The sequence below is a fragment of the Myxocyprinus asiaticus genome, chromosome 27 (assembly GCF_019703515.2).
Source record: "Myxocyprinus asiaticus isolate MX2 ecotype Aquarium Trade chromosome 27, UBuf_Myxa_2, whole genome shotgun sequence".
Classification (NCBI taxonomy): domain Eukaryota; kingdom Metazoa; phylum Chordata; class Actinopteri; order Cypriniformes; family Catostomidae; genus Myxocyprinus; species Myxocyprinus asiaticus.
This window is the reverse complement of record NC_059370.1, coordinates 26,171,668-26,179,891: the sequence shown is the minus strand read 5'-3', so window position 1 is coordinate 26,179,891 and position 8,224 is coordinate 26,171,668. Positions and strand designations below refer to the sequence as shown.

General features: G+C 42.0%; 1 long non-coding RNA gene across 1 annotated transcript; it reads left to right on the top strand.

The window, feature by feature from the left end:
- The first annotated feature begins 576 nt into the window (after positions 1-576).
- Positions 577-6,728, top strand: LOC127417871 (uncharacterized). The gene is made up of 4 exons (XR_007893339.1): positions 577-708; positions 3,581-3,650; positions 3,764-4,420; positions 6,215-6,728. It is a non-coding gene; the product is annotated as an uncharacterized LOC127417871 (long non-coding RNA).
- Positions 6,729-8,224: the final 1,496 nt, after the last annotated feature.

Below are 8,224 nucleotides of genomic sequence, written 5' to 3'. Positions count from 1 at the left end.
ATACATACACGATGGTAAGTATATTGACACCTGTTTTATCTTTATATTAAATTTTTTGTGTTGTTTAAATTAATGTGCAGGTGTTTGGTTGTGAGTGACGTATTTTTATATTTCCAGATTTCACTTCTGCATCCTCATTTGATCAGCTGCCCCCTGTTCTTACTGATGGAAAGTATACCAGCAAGTCTTTAATTTTCATGAATCCAATGGAGACAGCGAGATATAATCCAGATGCATCCATTTGAAATAAACCCAGAATAAGGCAGCCATGTAAAATAAAATTAGCTAGCTTTTATTTGGCTACTGGTATGACTGTACTATTCATCTGTGAATGTATGTAATTTTAAACATTTTTCAAAAATACTATTCATTTATTTAGGGGTAAAACTTTTTAATCAGAAAATAAATGCTGAGTGCACCGTTAAATTTTTTCTTTTAGGATTAAGAGTAAAATGTTTTGAATAGACCTAGCTATGATTTTATGAGGAAAATTCATGCTGTTTAACATGGTTACATAAAGCCCTATCTTACATTTTGATTTGAATAGATTCTTATCAACTCTGTTGTATAGACAAATAAAGACATCCTGAAGTGGAAACCTGGAGGTATAGAAGTGATTCAGCAGTATTAAGACACTGGTAATCTGTCGACATCCAAAAGGAAGGACATGATTAATATTTTAGTTGCACACATGACTGAGCAAGAAGGGTAAGCTGTGTTTCCCTATCTGTCACTCACTCGACATTGTGTCGATGTAGTGACACTAGGGGTCACACTTGGGAGCCCCAAACACCTCTGCTTTTTTGAAAAAAAGCCAATGAGAATTGACGAGTAGAATTTGCATGCCACTCCCCTGGACATACGGGTATAAAAGGAGTTGGTATGCAACCACTCATTCAGATTTTCTCTTTGGAGCTGAGCGGTTGTATTCAGTGCACTGAATTCAATTCCCTCCAAAGACACACTTCAAAACTGCTGGATTTACGGCGCATTTCAGCGGCTTCTCCCCCTCTGCATCCGTGGAGTGCAGAGAACGCCCCTGGGTGCTTTGGCAGAGTGAAAATAAGAGAGTATACTCTAAAAGAGTATATTTTCATTCACAAAAAGAGCGGCACACACGGAACGGGGTATCCCCCCACGGACCTCCCATTCCCCAGCACGCTCGCTTGCCCTGGTCGGGCTCTCGGACGAGACTGCCGGCTCGTCTCAGGGCAAGTTGGACTTCTCGTTCGGAGCTCGGGAAGACGATGAGTTATCGAGCGCAGCATCGGAGAGTGGGCTCGTCCAGTCTGATGCAGAAGCTTCGGCTGGGCTTCCTCCTTCGGGAATGGTCGCCCAGTCTCAGGCCGACACAGAAATGACAGGCCACTCTGTCCCCCGGTGGAGGGCCGGGAGGAGAATCTTTTGTCACCGCATGCCCAGGAGGCTGCGGCACCCAAAAGCCTGACAAAAGAGTGGTTTCCTCACATGTCGGACACATGTCCGGTGTGCACGGCCCTCGTCAAGACCACTGTCCACTGTCCCAGTTTGGCAGGTTTGGTGCTCCAGCGGCGGACCCCCCACCCCTGTGCACGCAGCTGTGGCACAAACACGCCCACACAGGATTGGTTCCAGTGGACTACGGGGACGAGATTCCTCCTCCCCCTCCTCGGCCAATCTTATGGTGGGCGGCAGGAGCCAGGTAAGTGCTTCGATGTCCCTGGACTCAGCACGGCCACGGAGCTCGAGTCCCCTCGACATGGCACCTTGACCTCCGCCCCGCAGCAAGGCCCCACCCGCCGGTACATCCGACGTGATCATTCCCTTGGTCCCCCTTGCCTGGAGTCGCGATGGCTGACCTGGACCGTCCGACTCGGCTATGCAATTCAGTTCACCAGGCACCCGCCCAGGTTCAGCGGCGTCCGCTTTACCTCAGTGAAGGTCAAGAACACCGCTACCTTGCGTGCGGAGATCGCTACCCTTCTGCGCAAGGGTGCGATAGAGCCTGTCCCTTCAGCCGAGATGAAGAAAGGGTTCTACAGCTCATCGTACCGATGAAAGGCAGTGGGTTGCGACCAGTCCTGGACCTGCGAGTACTGAACCGGGCTTTGCACAGACTCCCGTCCAAGATGCTGATGCAAAAACACCTGAAGGCCTGAAGGACGCATACTTCCACATCTTGGTCTTACCTCGACACAGACCCTTCCTGCGGTTTGCCTTCGAAGACCAGGCATACCAGTACAAGATCCTCCCCTTTGGCCTGCCCTTGTCCCCTCACGTCTTCGTGAAGGTCGCAGAGGCAGCCCTTGCCCCGCTAAGGGAAGTGGGCGTCCGCATCCTCAACTATCTCTATGACTGGCTAATCCTAGCTCACTCTCGAGAGTTGCTGTGCGCACACAGGGACCTCATGCTCCGGCACCTCAGCTGACTGGGGCTTCGGGTCAACTGGGAAAAGAGTAAGCTCTCCCCGGTTCAGAGCATCTCTTTTCTCAGTTTGGAGTTGGACTCAGTCTCGATGACAGCACGCCTCACAAATGAGAGCATGCAGTTGGTGCTGAACTCTCTGAAGGTGTTCAGACGGAGGACAGCGGTTCTACTGAAACGTTTTCAGAGGCTCCTGGGGCATATGGCATGCTCAGTGGCAGCCACACTGCTCGGGTTGATGCATATGAGACCATTTCAGCACTGGCTTCAGACTCGAGTCCTGAGATAAGCATGGCACTGCGGGACACATCACGTGACCATCACGCCGATCTGTCGCTGCCTCTTCATTCCTTGGACCGACCTTGCATTTCTACGGGCAGGGGTTCCCCTAGAGCAGGTATCCAGGCGCATCATGGTTAGAACAGACGCCTCCAAGACGGGCTGGGGGCACACAGCCGCTGGCTCCTGGACTTGCCCGCAGCTGCGTTGGCACATCAGCTGCCTTGAGCTGTTGGCAGTACTGTTCGCCCTGCGGAGGTTTCGGCCGTTGATCCAGGGCTAGCACGTGTTGGTCCGGTCAACCGTCAAGGCGATCTACACTCCCGTTGCATGTCACAACTGCCGTTTTGTATTGGGACCCCTAGTGTCACTATATCGACACAACGTCAAGTGAGTGACAGTTAGGGAATGTCATGGTTTCTTTTGTAACCTCCGTTCCCTGATGGAGGGAATGAGATGTTGTGTCCCTCTTGCCACAATGCTGAACTACCCGCTGAAATGGCCGGGACCTGGTCTCAGCTCCTCAGCACAAAACCTGAATGAGTGTTTGCATACCAGCTCCTTTTATACCCGTATGTCCGGGGGAGTGGCATGCAAATTCCACTCACCAATTCTCATTGGTCTTTTTTCAAAAAAGCAGAGGTGTTTGGGGCTCCCAAGAGTGACCCCTAGTGTCACTACATCGACACAACGTCTCGTTCCCTCCATCAGGGAATGGAGGTTACGAAAGTAACCATGACGTTATGTAGTATGTTTAAATGTAAAATGTATTAGGTGCATATTCCTTTTATAATGTTACAACTGATTTACCTAAATTAATGATGATAAATAGCAATCTGTTCAAGTTTTAAGTAGTTTGTAGTTTCATTGTGTATCTGTTTCTTTATTGTTATTGCAGAACGATACCACTCAAATCAAGGATAGATGCATACCCTTGACATTGTTGCACTATTTCCAAAGTTGGCTGTGTAAGTATTTCTACATAAATGTTGAAATACAAACAGAAATAATCTATAGTTAACAGCGTTAAATATTAATCTGATGCATCAAGGAATTTTACCCCAAATGGTCTCTTTAACAGGAGCAAAATTATGCACTAAGTGGAGTACCTCTTTCAAAGAGAATTTGGTTAAGGCACTCTAACTCCATCACCTTTCCTGTTGCAGCTACTAAAATCTGCTGAAACACATTAAAATGATAGCGAAGATCAAGGTACTTAATACTACTCATGAAAGTGCTACAAATGCCATTTGTCACATATGTACGGTAATAATATTTTTTTTTACGTGTCTTGTCAATGAAGGATGGGATGGTGACATAACCTCCCTTCTTCTTGTGTTGCACCTCTGTGCACTGCAACCCTCTGGAAAAAAGAGAGCTGCCAAGATCAGTTTGAGAGATGCTGTTGGTCGCCAGCTGAAGTTAGAAAAGCTACGTTTATGATCAATTTCCCTCTTTGAATAATCTGTGTATGATACAAAAACTTGTGTAAAAAGGGATTTACATTTTGGTCTGTTCTCACCTAAAATCGATTAGATTGCTTCTGAAGACATGGATTAAACCACTGGAGTCATATGGATTACTTTTATGCTGACTTTATGTGCTTTTTGGAGCTCCAAAGTTTTGGTCACCTAAAACATGCATTGTATGGACCTACAGAGCTGAAATATTCTTCTAAAAATCTTCATTTGTGTTCTGCAGAAGAAAGAAAGTCATACACATCTGGAATGGCATGAGGGTGAGTAAATGATGAGAGTTTTTTGTTAATGGATAAACTATTCCCTTAGCAAAACCGTTAAACCTTAATTAGGAGTAACTACAAATCCATGATGATACGTTGCAATGCATTCAGAAGGATACTTAATACAGTTGAAGTCAGAAGTTTACATACACCTTAGCCAAAAACATTTAAACTCAGTTTTTCACAATTCATGACATTTAATCGTAAAATAAATTCCCTGTCTTAGATCAGAAGGATCACTACTTTATTTTAAGAATGTGAAATGTCAGAATAATAATAGAGATAATTATTTATTTCAGCTTTTATTTCTTTCATCACATTCCCAGTGGGTCAGAAGTTTACATACACTTTGTTAGTATTTGGTACCATTGTCTTTAAATTGTTTAACTTGGGTCAAATATTTTGGGTAGCCTTCCACAAGTTTCTCACAATAAGTTGCTGGAATTTTGGCCCATTTCTCCGGATAGAACTGGTGTATCTGAGTCAGGTTTGTACGCTTCCTTGCTCACACACACTTTTTCAGTTCTGCCCACAAATTTTCTGTTGGATTGAGGTCAGGGCTTTGAGATGGCCACTCCAATACCTTGACATTGTTGTCCTTAAGCCATTTTGCCACAATTATAGAGGTATGCTTGGGGTCATTTTCCATTTTAAAGACCCACTTGCGACCGAACTTTAACTTCCTGGCTGATGTCTTGAGATGTTGCTTCAAAATATCCACATAATTTTCATTCCTCATGATGCCATCTATTTTGTGAAGTGCACCAGTCCCTCCTGCAGCAAAGCACCCCAACAGCATGATGCTGCCACCCCCATGCTTCACGGTTGGGATGGTGTTCTTTGGCTTGCAAGCCTCACCCTTTTTCCTATAAACATAACAATGGTTATGTTTTGAAAACTTTTGTTTCATTAGACCAGAGGACATTTCCCCAAAAAGTAAGATCTTTGTCCCCATGTGCACTTGCAAACTGTATTCTGGCTTTTTTATGACAGTTTTGGAGCAGTGATTTCTTCTTTGCTGAGCAGCCTTTCATGTTATGTCGATATAGGACTCATTTTACTGTGGACATAGATACTTGTCTACCTGTTTCCTCCAGCATCTTCACAAGGTCATTTGCTGTTGTTCTGGGATTGATTTGCACTTTTCGCACCAAACTATGTTCACCTCTAGGAGACAGAATGTGTCTCCTTCCTGAGTGGTTGATGGCTGCATGGTCCCATGGTGTTTATACTTGCGTACTGTTGTTTTTACCGATGAACGTGGTACATTCGGGCGTTTGTAAATTGCCCCCAAGGATGAACCAGACTTGTGGAGGTCCACAATTTTTTTTCTGAGGTCTTGGTTGATTTCTTTTGATTTTCCCATGATGTCAAGCAAAGAGGCATTGAGTTTGAAGGTAGGCCTTAAAATTCATCCACAGGTACACCTTCAATTCAGTACACCTCCTATCAGAAGCTAATTGGCTAACTGTCTAAAGGCTTGACATAATTTTCTGGAATTTTCCAAGCTGCTTAAAGGCACAGTTAACTTAGTGTATGTAAACTTTTGACCCACTGGAATTGTGATATAGTCAATTAAAATTAAAACAATCTGTCTGTCAACAATTGTTGGAAAAATTACTCGTGTCATGCACAAAGTAGATGCCAAAACTATAGTTTGCTAATATTAAATCTGTGGAGTGGTTAAAAAATTAGTTTTAATGACTTCAACCTAAGTGTATGTAAACTTCTGACTTCAACTGTATATTATTGTTCATAGATATAGCTCTACTCTCTCCTCTCCACCAATAGCTGCTGTGTGGTGAGCGTACTGGCGCACTATGGCTGCCGTTGCATCATCCAGCTGGATGCTGCACACTGGTGGTTGTTGAAGAGTTTCCCCCATTCTATGTAAAGTGCTTTGAGTGCCAAGAAAAGTGCTAGATAAATGTAAGGAATTATTATTATTATAGAGCACGTACAGTATACTTTTTGTAGATTTCTAGTAAAATTGTATTGAAATGTCGATGTATTCAGATTAATTGACAAAATGCCCCAAAAGCTATGGATAGTGAACAAGGACCTAAGAAATTTTTCTGCATTTCATAAACAGACATCTTGTCAGACAGAGATGCATTTTCAGCACTTCACATAGATGTTTAGTTAATGATATGAAGAAAGTTTTAATGTGTATTTATTTTTATTTTTATTTTTTTTTACTGAGAATATTCTAACTGTGTTATTCATGTTTAAAGGATGACACATGTTGTATTGTTTCAGCATTAAACATGATTTTTATTTTTTATTTGAGGATGTTATTGGATGATTTGAGGATGTTGAGGATGAGATTTTAAGGAAAACAAGCTGTATTGTTTCAATAAATGCACAACTCCATTCTGATTGTCAGTTTTTTCCCTTTTGAATCAATAAATTCATATCTCCCATTCTGATTGCCATTTTTTTCCATTTTTGATAATACACTTAGTTTACATTTAAAATATAAATTAATCATAATTGTAATGTTGCTGTTTTAACATCAAGTATAAAATATCAGTATCAAAAAATGTTTCAGTGCCCTGTGTAACCAACCGTGTTTGGGATGCAACACCACTGAGTGTTAATGTTAACACCCTTAAGTATAATATTTTCCACACCTGAAGTGTTTACATTTTACACTAAAAGAGGTTTCATATAAGTAACATTTTGGTCAGTGTTAATTGAACACTATCAAATAGGGGCCTGTATGTTCACCCAGAAAGTGTTCATTTTAACACTTAACAATAACAATATTTTGCTGTGTATTGTTGTTGCATTGCAATTTTGCATTGGGACCTGCGCCTCCACAAGCATTTAACATGCTCAGGGTTGCCAGATAAGAGATGCAAACCCCCCAATTAGAGATTTATACTTGGGAAATTGGAAATATTCTGCCTAATGTTCTACTTATTTTATGCAATCTGGCAACCATGCATGTGAGTGCGCTCTTTCTGGCTCTCGCTTTCCCTTTGAACAAATTTAGCAATCTCTCCTGAGATATTCCTCTGCTCAAGGAAAAGTGTGATATGGCCACTCTGTGTCCATTCTTGAGGCTCCTTGTGCTGTTTGGTGCTACTAAGTTTGCGATCAAACCTTCTCGATGAACTTTAATAAAATATAAACATAGATTTCGGCATCATTGACACGCGGAGGGGTAATCATTGATACGTGAGCAAAAGCAAGCGAGAGAGGAATATATATTTTTATTTGTGTAATTTAGAAATGTTGAAATCACTCGCACCTACAGTATGTTAATCTAACTCTTGCAGTAATAATTTATCATAGTCATGCAGCCTGTTTTATTCAGTTGTGTGCTAAATGGAAAGCTAAACCATTGGCGTGACCTGCATCAAGACCCTTTCAGCACCTAAACAGGTAATATTTTGAGAATAAAATAAGTCAACTGGCCTGCTTTGTGACAAACATTAAAAGTTCTATAATTTTCTATTTTTTTGTTTTTATTAAAATAGACCCCTGATGTAGAGAGTGTTAAATTGAATAATAAATTACCAGGGAAGTAAAGATGGTCAAATAAGTAATTTATAATTATGCTCAGCCTTAATTATTATTATTATTATTTTTAATGCATGATAGAAAAGGATATACCTTTGTAGAGCAATACAATACTTTAGGCAATTGCAGAATAGTCCTACCTAGCAGATGCACACTCTGTCACGGTGACGCTCTCTTGCTGCAGCTAGATTATAACGTGATGGCTTGCGACTTATTGAATCATAATATATGTGTCACTGTGCATTTCTTATTGTGAAGAAAATTGGCAATACG